Genomic DNA, 15,909 nt, shown 5'->3' with positions numbered 1-15,909 from the left:
ATTGTTTGCATGGCGTAGTATGATACTTTTTTTTTTAACAAGTAGACGATATGGTCAAATAATAGCAAAATGGTCAACGTAATGCTATTTGCTTTCGAATATGATATGAGTATGACGTAGTCCAAAATTAATGGTCACATGACAGTGAAGTGACAGTTTCGATATCACGTATGGGTGACTATGTCTACATAACAGTATCATCGGGACAATGTTGAACAAACGTATACAAGACAATTTGTCTGATCAAGACGAGTTACAAAACAACTAGTCAACCACACACACAGAATCAATGGAAAATAAATATTGTAATGTTGACTATACAAACTATCGTGCAACTTGTTGTAAACAACACGGGAAAGATTCTTGCGCTCGTTTAAGTTATTGAATGTCCTGCTTGGCAGACATCTAATCCACTGGTGATTATATACCTCGTCTTCGTCACATGACGTACATATTCTATATACACATGACTTCGACCCAAACACGCGTTGAATTCATTTCCGATTACCGGTGTATTTATGCCTGTGTGACTATTTGTTTGCTTTGTTTTTAAAAACAGCGATAAATATTTTACATGTACTTGCACGTGGATTGTAAAGTATGTCTTTCGTAAACATTGGAATAAAGAAATATACACGACATAGCCGGCACAAGACTTGGATTTGGTTAAACTGTTTTGAGACGTAACAATCAATGTGTCAGCCAATAGAGTATATCAAAATAAATGAAATGTATTCCAATATATTTAAGTTCATTCTGTGCGAATATACTTGTGATGTTGGTAGATTGCGTTATACTCGCGACTGAGTGTAATAAGTAGTGCTATTTAGATACCGGACACTAACAATGAGACCATTAGCATTTACAGAAAGGCGGAAGAGAATAACAGATGGAGCAATATGGTTTGGCGATAGGAAAACAATACACAAAATTAATATTTTTGTCCACACATGTATCTGGAGGTACTGCCCAGAATACAAGTCAAGTAGCATAACATAAGGTTTAATTTTACACATGCATTGAAAAAAAAGATGATGAAGGAGTCCACTCGTCAGGGGAAAAACTTATAAGCTACTCTTGACGTCGAATAACATTTGGCAGCAGTGAAAACAACGTATGTCAGGGTGTGTTTCGAACACGGCACAATTGTATAGTTCATCTGATGGGCGGTGTATGTTGTGACATGTGTAAAGGAAGTAATAAGGCACGACATCATGTATGTTGTGACATGTGTAAAGGAAGTAATAAGGCACGACATCATGTATGTTGCTGTCTAAAAGTGACAATGTTCTTCATACCATCCGTCGATATAGAAAATGGTCCTCATTCTACCACAATAATCATGTTTGAATTATACCGATTACAAATGTCTGTGTCTCACCCGGAGATGATCACGAAGCTTTTTTTGATGCGCTTCAAATTAAGTTTTAAAACATGGTCGTCTAAATTATTCAGATGTCAAATTTCATTTCCAGATATGCCCTACGATTCTATGAATTCTGATCGTCTATTGTAAATCATTGTCTTTTCCGAGGTCAAAGCTAACAGCGTCAGACAAAATCTCAATTCACATACCAGGTGGTATTAATTATGCATGCTAGGATTAATGTTTTCAATATATAAGTTAACATTTTTCTTTCAAATTACCTTCTGCATTATTACAGAATTTCCTCATAATAACCTTATTATCTGTTCCGCTCATGAGCTAACACGCATAAATCTCGGCAATGGTCACCAATGGCCGGGAATTGTGGGAAAAGTGACTGACATCATTATCGTGGAATGCACGCCAGTGTATTGACACATCGTTGCTTATTTGGAAATCATAATAGAAGACCAATATCAGATGTACATAGCGGTACGCCGTGACATATAAAGGTCACTGAGCATGTGTAGCACTATTCTATTATACGTATTAAGTATCAGTGGTACTAAGGAAACACAAAACTCGTATGATTTTGAAATCATAACCGGGTCAAAAATTGTCTTTGTAATACGTGAAGTCTAGACAATATCGTCCAATAACATAATCCATAGATAGTGTTGTATTTTGAAATATGAGATATTGCCCTGTAGAAACCATTGGCATAAATGATTGCCCTGTAGAAACCATTGGCATAAATGGTTGCCGTGTAGAAACCATTGGCATAAATGGTTGCCGTGGCTGTATTTAAAAGACCAGTAGTTAAAAACTACCTTTCACACGAAAATCCTTATATATTGGCTCAGTGTACAATATAATGGCATTTTGACGAATTCACACTGATAAAACGGGTACTGTAAACGCATTAATTTCGCTTGTTTTTAATTTCGCTATTTTTGTTGAGAAGTAAAATCCGCTAAATTAAATCAATATGAACATTAGCAGTAGCGTAAATTAGCAGTAGAACTCGTTGTTTCCCTGTCACATCCGTGAACCTAAAGTCCAGTGAATCTGAAATTAAATGTATTTCGTAAGCATAGAGGTTACCACACTGCAAATATCAGGAGTACGCAAACCAATAAGTTACCGAAATTTTAAACAAATTACAAACAACTGTTTTATTTGGCCCAGTTCAGATAACTGTTTTGAATTTCGAGAGACCATAATTTTTTTTTTTCAATTCAAAAATACATATAATTCGACACGACTGAGTATGTGTGACTGTGCCGTATATAGTCATTCCATAGTTCGTTCTTTGCAGTGTCCCATCGATGTTCTAACACAGTCAATTGTAGTACACTCCTGTCACACAACACATTTGAACGATTTGTCACTCAATGTACACTTACTTACAAAATTGTATTTCCATGGCTGCTCCCCTGTGATGGCATACAATAGGGGAACTCCTTTACAGACCTTGCGAATAACCAACCTTGTCCAATTACCGGGCAACAGTTAAATATTTTCGAACTACTTTCAGTGATCTTGAAATAACCATTTCCGATTGAAAATGTGTCAATAGTCTTTTATCAGAGAAGCGATAATAGTATGTTCAGTAACCAAAAACGCACAAAGGTCAAAATAAGACTAATTTGGCGACAATTGGCGGAACTGGTGGTGGGACGGAAGACGCTCATCATGTCATTTCACACGAAAAGAACAGCATAATAGCGCCCCGTGCATGTACAGAGTGTTACAAATTCTCAATTAAGCTGTTATACTTTGCAATTACGTCAAGATTGCCGACAACAGGACAGTAATAATCCTTATATTTCCATTACTGTTTATAGAAATAAGATAATTCCTATAATTTGCACATACGCTAATAGGATGACTGTAGAAGTCAAATAGTTTATCATTACCATCTAGTACAATTGTATGACATACAGTCTTATCATAATTCGTCTCATCGAAAGGGTGTATACAAAAAGCAACCTCTTTACGAAAAAAACTAAAAGCATGCCTTGTACTTCGTGAATGTGATAAACGATAAGATCCCGGGAGCTGTGGACAGGGACATGCATATCTCAAGCGAGATGTTCTACGTCAAATGACTCCCCTGTGTGAGGCAGCGAGATGTTCTATGTCAAATGACTCCCCTGTGTGAGGCAGCGAGATGTGCTACGTCAAATGACTCCCCTGTGTGAGGCAGTGAGATGTTCTACGTCAAATGACTCCCCTGTGTGAGGCAGCGAGATGTTCTACGTCAAATGACTCCCCTGTGTGAGGCAGTGAGATGTTCTACGTCAAATGACTCCCCTGTGTGAGGCAGTGAGATGTTCTACGTCAAATGACTCCCCTGTGTGAGGCAGTGAGATGTTCTACGTCAAATGACTCCCCTGTGTGAGGCAGTGAGATGTTCTACGTCAAATGACTCCCCTGTGTGAGGCAGCGAGATGTTCTACGTCAAATGACTCCCCTGCGTGAGGCAGCGAGATGTTCTACGTCAAATGACTCCCCTGTGTGAGGCAGTGAGATGTTCTACGTCAAATGACTCCTCTGTGTGAGGCAGTGAGATGTTCTACGTCAAATGACTCCCCTGTGTGAGGCAGTGAGATGTTCTACGTCAAATGACTCCCCTGTGTGAGGCAGTGAGATGTTCTACGTCAAATGACTCCCCTGTGTGAGGCAGCGAGATGGTCCTGAACGTGCGTTAATTTACATAAAACAAAGGATTATTGTACGCTCATGAATAATTCATACCATACTACTTGACATTGAAATGATCCGTATAATTACTGTTTTTCCAGAACCTACAGGCTCTACCTGCTGTGGTTGATGTTTAGAATTCGTACTCATTCCTTGGCCAACTTTTTCAATAGTTGATGTTGTGGAAATAAATCCGAATTATTCCCTAACCTTTAAACCCATTCACGATAAACATGCAATTTAGCGTTCAGGGTTTTGAGTTGTGGTGCGTTGAACGTTGGCGCACTATAGTTTGAGAAAAATATCAGTATCATCGTCATTGAATCTCCGTTTCTCTAAGCCATGTGTGATAACATGTATTAAGGACGTTTTTCTTATTTAATTTTCGTAGAGATATTTCTATATGATTGTGTCTTTTCAGAATTCAAGGGCTTCACTTGATACCATTGAATCCAACGTGAAAAAACAAGCCTTAAATAATTATAATACTATACCACAGATACAAGAATCTGTTCGTAAAAAAATATTTATTTAAGTAACGCCATCTTCCTTTGCTGAATCAACATTCGGTAAAGTTGAATTGCTTCGTCGTGTGTCTCGTGTCTAATTGTGAATCTTTATAGATTCTGGAGAACGATAGTAGTGTTCACGCTACACGAAATACGGGCTAAGATTTAAGCTATTCTCGTATGTTTGCATATCAGATCACTGACGGATCCAGAATTTCGGCCGGGTAGGGGGCGTTTTGGGCGCTTAGCCCGAGGTAAGCCAACTAAGCGTTCACGCACACTTCGTTACCTTCGTGCTAAAAGTCTGGATCGGTTCTTAAAATCGGGTTCCATCCTTAGCATTTCTTAGCCCGTGCTAAGCGTTCACGTACATCTTTTTAGCACGGACTACAGTATTTGACCTCTTAGCCCGTTCTAGGAAGCCGTGCGTTCACGCTACAAATGTTTGTTTGTTACCTTTTTTTTAAAGATTGTGATAAAAACAGACAAACGATCGTACTTTGTTGTTGTTGTTGTTGTTGTTGTTGTTGTCACATGCGAAATTTACATTTTGATAATGAACCCACAGCGCCATATTGGATGATACAATACTGTGTAAGGCCATAGACCCTCTAAAAGAGGGTCTATGGTAAGGCAAAGCCGAGCGCATTATCGCGTTTACCCCCATCGAATCCATTATGACGCTGTGGTGAATTCATTATTGTTGTTATAAATCAATAAATCAAAATTACACAAATTTAAATTTAAATATAAGTTTAAAATATCGTGTAATAATGTAAGGCTATGACATCATAAACATCTCTAATTCTGATGATTTGTAAAAACTTTATAATGGGCGGTAATCATAACATGTCACTCATAGGCCTATATGTCATGTGTATTGAGTAGCCTCCGATCATTCAAACTAACGCACGGGAAACATAAATCCTGCGTAACTCAGATACATTCAAAATGGCAAGACAAAATACAAATGAAGACAAAATAAAAGAATAATAAAATTAAAATAAAAAGAAGAGAGCAAATACGTATTCGAAAAACAAAGAAGAAAAAGTATCTTAATGAGTTATATGAGTTATGGCCGGTGAATACAACGCTTGTACAGATACATTGTTTATTTATTCTAAATTCGAACACACGCTGCGTGACGACCACACACACACAGTCGCAACGATCACGGTCCTTCTAATCATGTATGACAATAGGCACCGTACTAAAACCAGTTTCAGCTATGGTAGACAGAGTCGTTATCGCAATGCACCTTTGATAATTCCGCTTACGATCTTACTTTATATATATGTTAATAGTATCTTGGGAATTATATAGAATTATATGAACACATTACATCGCTATAGCCCCAAAAAATAATATTAGTACAGTCAAGTTACCATTGCGGCAAACCGCGTGGCTAGAACCATAATAAGTGTGTGTCTATTGCACAACTTTGATAAAGCGTTAATTGGTGTAATGAAACGCTATGTCACGAATTCACGTTCTTTTGCTGACTTTGTCGGTATACCTAATGGATTACTACAAGATAATCGACTATAATTCAACAGGGGTGTAAATATGATTCAAAATATTCTCTCCGTTGATCGAGACTTTTAGTTTTAGAATCCTGGTTTAGAGCATGGCGTGTAATAATGCGTAAATAGTTCAGTCTTAGCTACCCGCCCTTGAAACTAATGGTATGTCCCAAGCAAGAAGTATGTGAGGAAGGCAAAACAGTTCTCTGAAAAAGAGGCCTTAGTGCGGAGAATATCAAACGTGCCATAATTAAAAATAGGCTAAAGTGGTTCCAATTAGATATGCAAGAATAAACGCAAAGAGATGGAGTGACAAATGTTATAGAATTCGAATAAAATGTCCATGTTTTAGTTGTCAAGTGGTATTACGTAATGTCTGCATTTTAATGTTAATTTAAATAATACGTTTCGCAATAGTCTACGCGCTACGTGAATATATATCAAAATATGTATATTTTAAAAACATGTTGATTTTAGAGCTGTATGACAGATTCGGCGCATCGTTATCTGTGTATAGTATCTGCTGGCAAGTGTCCACAGTACATAATGTGGGCATCTTTTAATGATATTCGGGATCTAGTGGCTTTACGTGCATGCAGAGCTACATTGTAACAACTGAAACGAACGCCCTGGGTCACGAAACGACACGTGGGTATGTCGCCCGAGAACCTACTGTATTCATTTTTTTTTTTGTTATGCGATTTGTGGAAAGTTTACTAATATCGCTAAGCTCAGCGATGGAACTGTTCGTAGACAGACGTGCGATTTCATTGGCTCGCATCCCTACGCATCATACACATATATGTGTATGTATTACACGAGACGTTGCTGTTACGTAGTGTCCACGTGATCTCATCTTTAGGTGACGGCACTTCTGTTCACACTTTCCCGTTGGTACAACCATCGGAAGGCTATGCCTGTATGCGTGGCGCCTAAATTGTATATTTACTGTTTCCCTCTTGATAGAGTGACCATGGACAAGCGGTGAACGTCATGTACAAAAAGCATATTTATCTTCAGCTGTTAACTAAAAAGACTGTTTCCCGACTAACTAAATGGGCTGTTTTCACAAAAGATTAGCAATTACAATACAGCAAGGGCTGGGTTTGTCCCATGGGGCGGGTCATCATTTTCTGAAAACAAGCAGTCGGAAAATCCATAAAGAAACACTCAGGTCCAATTTGCATAAATCCCCGAACACAAAAAATGGCAGTACAATAGACAGATCGAACGTAAAGATCGATTTCTGGGAGTCGATGAGCAGCTTACAAGTTCCCATCTTGACTTTAAAAAATCATGCCTGTGAAATGTGGGCGAGCGGACCCCTTTGTATGCAGTGTTCTCGTTAGTGAAACCTGTTTAAAAATTACACGAATGTATGCTTGATAAAAGTAACATTCACTACCATTGATATGGTGTAAACATGTCTATTTCCTGTGACACAGCCACACAAACTGTTCACTCGGTGGAAGTGTGATATCTTGCCTACGTCCTAGATAGAATCACTCAGCACCAGTTAGCACTCAATACACGTTGAATTAACTTAAAGGTTATTAATGGCAGGTAATAAAAGTAATTGCATTAGGCACCAAGGCAATATTTGCGTCTTCACAACCGACCCAATGATGGCTTTTACAGCAGCGCTGTTAATTGAGAAGACGTGTTTATTGCCGGCCTGACAAACGTTATTACATCGACACCCCTACTGAAGGTGAAGTTAGTAAGACGACGACAATAAGACACGACAAAATGTCCACCACGTTGTCGTCGGCGACTTTCAAGACTAATCTCGTTAGAGGCAACAAAATTAGCCATTTACCAACAGAGGTTTTCACACGTACTGCCATCGAAGTATCGTGTAAGATGTAAGCGAGCCTCCCAAGGATATTCAAAACCGTGACGGTTTAAAGAAATTGAGACGATGTAATTAAAATCCACATATGCAGGAAGAACAATGATTTCGTGACAACTTCTTATGAAGACACGAGACACAGTATGTTTAATTTCAAACAACTGCGTATAATGTATGAAATATGCCATTATTTCGAAGTGATTACATTAATATTTTATCAGATTATATATTACTCTCTGTATGTGCAATATATTCAACTTTCTCACTAGATTGCGTCATACTGCAGAACAAATAGAAAGAAAATAACTTATGTATGAACACGATTTTAAGCTATAATGTGGCATTGCGCAGACCAATTCACAGCTGATAACATCATATATCCCAAATCCAAGTGTATATCGCTTAACGATTGAGTTCACTGCGTAAATGACTCCTGTGAGCGTCATGTTGGCGTCATTACCCCGGGGCGTTGAACCAGCGATAACTGACTACTAGTGAACGTGTTGCTGTAGAATGGGAACACTATTCTGTGCATATTAGTGTACACTATAGGGAATATTTTTTTATTGAAAATATTTAACTAAAATGAGCTTGGCGAGGACCCGATGTACTTGAACCCGGGCAGACGCTGTATGTGCAAAGCGGGGTTAACAGCTGCACCATTTGTCATTCAAAAAATAGTTGGATAGCGCTGTATGTAACGATATTCCCGATATAGATACCGACATGGCAAACATAGCGGTATAACAATATTGAGCACAACTTAAATATGTGTTCATGCCAATACTTATTTTATTTCGGCTTAAAATACAATGGCAACAATGTAAAATAGTGAATAACGGGTTACGGCACATAAACGTATGTTGTGGTCGTACGTGATAATGTTATTGTGGATTAAAAGTGCCTGCACGTTCGGGAATAATACTAGGTTTATGTGTTGCCAAGTAAGCTATTTTGTCGTTATGGGTGTGTTCTTTCAGAGCATGTGACTAGTTTTCACATTAGTATGCAGAACGGCTTCCACGAATCATACAGAATATAGAACTATTTGGCTCATGATCAGAACGGGCAAATGGGCGAGGATATTAAAACAATAGATTTACCAATACAAACATGGATTGAAAAAATTGCAATGATTATTTAAATCAAACTAGCTTAAGAAACACCCCCGTGGGTATATGAGGCAATGGTTGAAAGCATGAAGTAGATTTTTTTAATCAATTCAAAATTTCGATCACCCTATCAGTAAAACATTTTACAATGCATTGAAATGCTTTTTAAATAAAACAGAGCATTCGTTTGCTCTAGTTGTTTCCTATCTACCAAATACGACCAGAATGTATTGAATAATATCACGCCACCAACATTGAGGCGTTCCATCTTATTAACGTCACGTTCGAACACTAACCTTTGTCTACTTTGAACACAGAAGCGCTTTAACGCAAACTTTCAGGTTATAATCACTCGATTAAATATTACTACAAACAAGAACAAGATGTATGATAATAAGTTCATAATTAAAGTAAACAACAAACCAATTTTAAGGAAACATCTCCCTTTCCTTTTTTTTCTGGCCTGGAGGGCCGACAAAAATGCTGGTTGAAGGAAGGCGCTTCAACTCAATAAGAAAGTATAAAGGTAAGAGGCGTTCTATCAGCATACCAATAATGCTTTCCAAGTGTATGGAGCATCGCCCCTATGAGAGGCTCAGGGTGAAAAACTGTCAGAGTCAAATGCTGGAATCAAATGATAATATCTTATGAAAGTGACAAAACGACCAGGTCAGGACTGGACGGGTCGCCATTCAGGAAGGCGATGGGTTCGCTTTCTGGGAATGTCTTTTAGTAACAATTATTAAAAAAAAACCTCAAGAAGGTGTTTCTGTACAAAAAGGGCAAGAGTCAGTTGCACCTTTCTCGGTTACCCATAAAACTATTATGTTAGCATGTGTGTTAGTGTCCTCAACTGCTCATGCCTGAGCCATGTCAGAGTTAGGATGTGTTGAATCAATTTCTATATTATGCCACGTAATCATATTTTTATTGTTTGTCTTACATGATGGGTGATGGTAGTATCCGGCAGTGATTAACACGGAATATAAATGTAGCACCGATGTCACTGTTAAAACAGATTCTAGCAGGGTACCAGGGTAACCACTCTGATAGGTATGTTCAGTGTCCGAAAGTGTAACAAAATGTATCGTGCTCTGATATTCAAGAAGGAACTATCATTGTACAAGAGATGGAAATCGTGAGCATGGACATTTTCTCTCCCAAGCCAGTGAGCCCAGAGAATGAGGATCGGGTGGCGTATCTTTTTCAATATGGTGGCCACTTCTTAGAACTACAGTAGGTGCTGCCTCTGCATTTTGTGGAGAAGTTGATTCTTTAACTTGGGTACCCAACCTTGTGAGTCCAGAATATAAAAGCTAGTTAGATGTAACATAAGAGCTCTAATAGACTGCTGCAATTCATGGCTAGGAGCACAGGGGTTGTAGTCCTGGAAGGCCAATATGGGTTGGTATGTTTCAAATTATGACATTATTATCATTTACTAAGCTCATCTATCAGTGCGTACCACATGGGTGGTGGTCAGGTCGCAGGGGCAATGAAAATGAAGTTATCCACTCTACTGAGCCCCCACAAATGGTAATTAAGTAGTATTAAATGTGATGCCCTGCCACGGTCTTATGTCACGGGGGTACCAGATTACCATGTAAACTAAGAACAGGGTATATTATTTTTTCGTAAACCTGAGAATTAACAAATCTATGTATTTCCTGGCTAGGATGGGCTGAACAATGGGAAGCATAACTTGTGAATACACTGTATTAACCTTTAGTAACTGGGTTGTCAGCTCTGTGGTATTTTTTATTTACAATGCATTACATTACATCTTGGATAGATTGGATGTTGCCATGAGTGGCACCTGTTTTAATTGGCTTTTGGAGTATTCACTAATACAACGAGTCATAGCAATGGACTGCCATATTTTTAATTTTGGTTAAATAATACTTGTTTGGGTTGGACAAGATGCCAAAGTTCGTAGTGACTGAATGATACCGAGTTCTCAACAAGGAGGGCACATATCACTAACTCAATGTGAAGGCAGTATAGAGTATGATGGCAAATAACAAGCTAATTCAGATGGCCATAATGTTAAGATTGACTCCCCTGGTACTAGGAGTCCTGGCAGTATCAGTACCTTATTGCGTTGACAGTTATGTTCTTTTACCGTTCCTTCTTTTAATCCATGATAGGGCTTCCACTTCGAATGTTCGGCCTGCCTACTAGCATTATTAGAAATATAGTTCTGAAAGGTTCTACCGTCGAATGATTCAGCAGTGAAGCAGTGACTGACCAAAGCATCCAAACGAAGGCGTCACTTTGCAGACAGATTCAGTATGTCGATTCGAGTCGAGTGGAGGTTCTGACGTCACAGTCAGAGTGACTGAAACCCTGCCGTAATGGATTGGGTAATAAGAAGTTATCCTGCTCCGAAAAGGTTAACAGACCACAGATGATTGAGTTGTTTAAGCTAGTAAGGCATTCAATGCTGGTTGATGTGGGTGTATATTGGCTAGAGTAGTCCAGGAGTCTCTCTAGCAATAGATTCAGTGTCATGGAATACGAAGCCACACATGGGGAGAGTCAAACAATCTTACTGCCAGCAAGACATATTTTCCTTAAATGGACAATGCTTTGTGTTTTGGCAGAGACCTTGTCTGGTGGAGTGGCTATTATTGGTTTAACTGGACACCATACTTCACATGAATCAAGGGTCTAAAATCTTTGACGTGGTGTTCTGGGTCAGCTTGGTTTGGTAGGTTTCATGATATATCAGTCAGGCGGTACTGGCATGCTCTTTTATTCTGACCATGTAAATATGCTATAGTGCCATCATTCAGACTTGATGTCTCTTATGTCACCGAATCACTCCCACTGAAGGTATTCAGTGACAACCTCACAGGTACACGTCAATGGCATCCAGTACCACGTCCTGCATAAACTGCATACACTGGAATCATACTAAGACTTGGGAGTTTGTTTTTCACTTTCAGTTTCCACCTTTGTATGCAGGGAGTGAACTGAGATATCTTTGGAAAGCCAGCCTATGTTCTACCTGATAAGTGTCCCTGTTCTGCCATCAAACAACATTCTGTCATGTACCATCATCGAATCTTACCCAAAGCATTTGGACCCGTGGTCCTGATGGCTTCTCATTCTGGGCTGCTCTTTGGGAGCATTGCCCCATATTCCGGGAAGGCAATATTGACGTACCAATATAATGTCGATGAACCATTATACTTCATAATTGAATAATTAGAGACATTTTAACACGTTTACCGTGTTAGTCGATCTCTGTATGTTTCAAGGAGTATTATGAACTGTTGTGTTGTTTTGGAAAGCTCTTATGCTAGTTCTAATATGGGGAGTATTGCCACTTGTTGTAATTTACATCAGTACAGATTTGTTTGTTGATTAAGTTTGATTTCAAGCTCAAACCACTTGATGAGTATGTTTTTCTCGCTCGGCTCTAGTCTGTACAGAGTAAAATGTTTACATTATCCACTATCTTCGATACTTCATAAATTATGTGTGTGTCCAGGTTGTATTACGTAAGTTCATATAACTCAGAATTAGTTTTATAATTTGTAATAATAATACATATATACTTATGTACATACATACTTAAGTAGTCAACAAAAATAATACACGTAATATACTAAAAACTAAAACACATTATCATGAATAAGTCAGCAAACAATTTCTCCAAATAATCGCTAAATATTTGAGCGCTAGGATCCGTCACCTCAAGAGGGCGTCCTGGTGATAAAGGCTTTCAAAAGTCCACAAGTCATGCACCAACTATGTGACAGCGACCTCTATATTTACTGGCGTGACTAAATTATTCAATTGATAGTTGGAAGCTAAAACCAGCTGTTATTTATTTGGATCCTTGATAAATATCATACCAACAATAGAATACACAATATTTATGTAATCACCAATCTGCATATGTATATGCGCCTGCTAAGACTTGGTGTTGGTATTGAAGTTGGTGTATAAATGAGAACATGTACTCGATGGACAAAGATTGGATTAAGTATTATTTAATGTGAACTTGTTTGAATAAGGATACAAACTAGTTGAACTGAGATTTAGTGTCATTTAAAGTAAGTTTTTAAATGTCAATAGATACAATACATATAAATATAAAATACATTACATATAAAATATACTAGGTATTCATTGTTGATGTTACCAACTATCATGACCACGGTTGGTATGGTGGGTGTCACACATGGAGCAGGATAACTGTGATCACTATTCTCAAAGGCATCAGGCATTACTACTCAGTTGTATGCCTTGAAGTGTATATATATTTCTCTTGCTGATTTGACCTAACTAAAGTGTAGTGTAATGGTTAGTTAATATGTATTCTGTTGGTTTGCGAGGTATCCATAGCTGGAAGAATGACGTTCATTTGGAGGAGATGTTAATCTGTTGATCATGTATGCTTAAAAAAAACACAGTTGCAATGAGGAGTGAATTACAGAGGGGTGACTTGAGTGAACGTATCCAGATATTGATTATGTATATTGTTTCACGCCTTTATTGACATAGTGCAATATCTACTACTGAAGGGTAATCTAAGTTGTATTATTTCTATACTTCAATTTATGAGCATACTGAGTTGCTCTTAATTAAACTAACACATATATCCAAACAGGATGTCAATATGTACAGCCAATGTATTTCCACCGATGTATCATGCCATATGACAATATTAGTATTATGCGCCCTCTATGGTGGCAATCAGATTTAGTGACTATTGATATCATCGTGATTAGGCGCCCTCCATGGTGACAATCAGATTTTGTGTGTAGAATTGATATCAGGACGGCAGGGAAGTCAAAAATAAAAAAATATATATAATGACTGACAACAAATTGAAAAAAAAATGAAAATGTGCAACTTAATAATAATAACCTAGAAATAAATGCAATTTAAACCCAGTTTTATCCATTGCTAAATTTGTTTTGCAACATGGCATAAATTACTTAAAGCACCACATTGGGCATAATCTTTGAATAACTTTTCCAGAACCAATATAAGCCAATATAAGAATGCTAGCATAAAGTTGCAGGTCACCGTATTATTTTTTTAGCAATGTTTATTAGAGATTGTTTATGACATCACTATATTTTATGGGTATGATCTCATCAGAGATGTTAATGTTGTGTCCTTTGGTTACCTGTCATCAATGGTGGGAAACACGTGAGGCACCAAAACAAAATCAGTTCATCCGTTCACCTCTGTGCTAGATAACACAAGAATTTGTCTAACTTAAGTTTAGTAACAATCTGAGTAGTTTAGTTTGCAGTGTAGTATTCCATTTGGTGACAAATATTGCTCACTTATTGTGTGACCTGGATGTCTGCCAATCCTGATGCCGGGGGTGATATATTTTCGGCAGGACATACCAGCACAAACAATTCCCAGAAGATCTACTTGTACTTTTTGTACTTGTGTGTAATGTCATAGGTATCGCTCCACTGCTTTAGTATGAGTGCCATTCCTGAAAGGTTTGTGTTGATTGGCATTCAGTTTCCCGCTGGGGTGATGTGAAATGTAGCCAGAAAGTTACTTTCCAAGTACAAGTGTTGCCCACTGTAGAGCCTGTAAAAAACTAGTGGGAAAAGAATCATTTCTAACCCCACACAGTAACCCCTGTAGATTTCACCATTACAAGACCATCACCTCAGTCACCATCTTGTCTGTTATCAAATACTTTCAAGTTGACATTGTTTCTATAACTGTTCCCGCTGTGTTTACAGCTACTGATCTGTATGGGGTTATTCTTCAACAATATGGTGTGATACAGAATCTGCCGAAAAAGGAAAGACCTGATGATACTAGCTGTCGTACCTACATTGCTCAGTGAAGCTTCTAAGCGGCTATGATACGATTTATCCGAGGAACAAAAACTCTGCCCTTTCAAAGACGGCTCCGATTTTAGAGTCCTGTCATGAATTTGTTTTTGCGTACCTTTTAACCAACTTAATTAGTTGATTATTAGCCGAATTGCTGTGTTATGTCTGTCATCGTTTAGGCCTATTTGAAGTTTTTGACGGAACTTGGCTCAGTGATTTGGAACTAATTACGAGATATCCGTCGCGATTCTGACAGTTGGTATCCATAGTTATTAATGTAATGAACGATTAATCAAAAGATATGACGTATTCAGTACTTAGTGTGATTGGCTTTATGATTGAAGGTTACGCCCTAGAGTCTTTTTACTGCTTTGTAATTGGTTAGAGTTTTGAAAATGAATAAAGAGAGTTTGAGTTGGTCTTGGGGAGCAGAGCACGATAGACGCAGTCTAAGTCGAGGGCAGTCCTGGGCAGTCGAGAGTGCAGTCCTGGAGAGACTTGGGGCGAGTGTTGACGCAGTCTAAGAGAGTCTTGGGTCAGCCTTGCGATAGCCTTGGGGATTTTTCCCCAGGGCGCTGTGTCTTATAGAGTGCTCGATTGACCGACTAAGACGAGAGCTGAAACGTATTTCGTTGTGTGTGTCTTATTTGACTGTAAAGTATAAGTGACTTTCCCGATCCCGTACCTCAAGGGGACGAGACAGAGAGACGAGACGAGATTCCACCCTGACAAGTGTGGAGAACCCGAGAGAAAGAATTTCCCCCTGATAGTCCATTGGCCTGGTACAGCAAGTCACACATGCTATTGCTCCCTACACCTTTCTCTGGTTTGGGATATCATCCAGCATAAAAAAACATTGAAAAAAGCAAATCACAATTCTCTGCTTGTGGTGATTAATCCGGACACGGATAACACGCTGCAAAGTGATTCTGTGTTTTATGCTAACCGATTTCTGGTTCTGAAAAAAACAGGAAACTTGAAACTGAAGCATGCATACCTACATATATCTATACATC

This window comes from Saccoglossus kowalevskii, chromosome 3, assembly GCF_978046115.1.
Source record: "Saccoglossus kowalevskii chromosome 3, keSacKowa6.1, whole genome shotgun sequence".
Taxonomy (NCBI): Eukaryota; Metazoa; Hemichordata; class Enteropneusta; family Harrimaniidae; genus Saccoglossus; species Saccoglossus kowalevskii.
The sequence above is the reverse complement of the archived record's forward strand: the minus strand, read 5'-3'. Positions refer to the sequence as shown.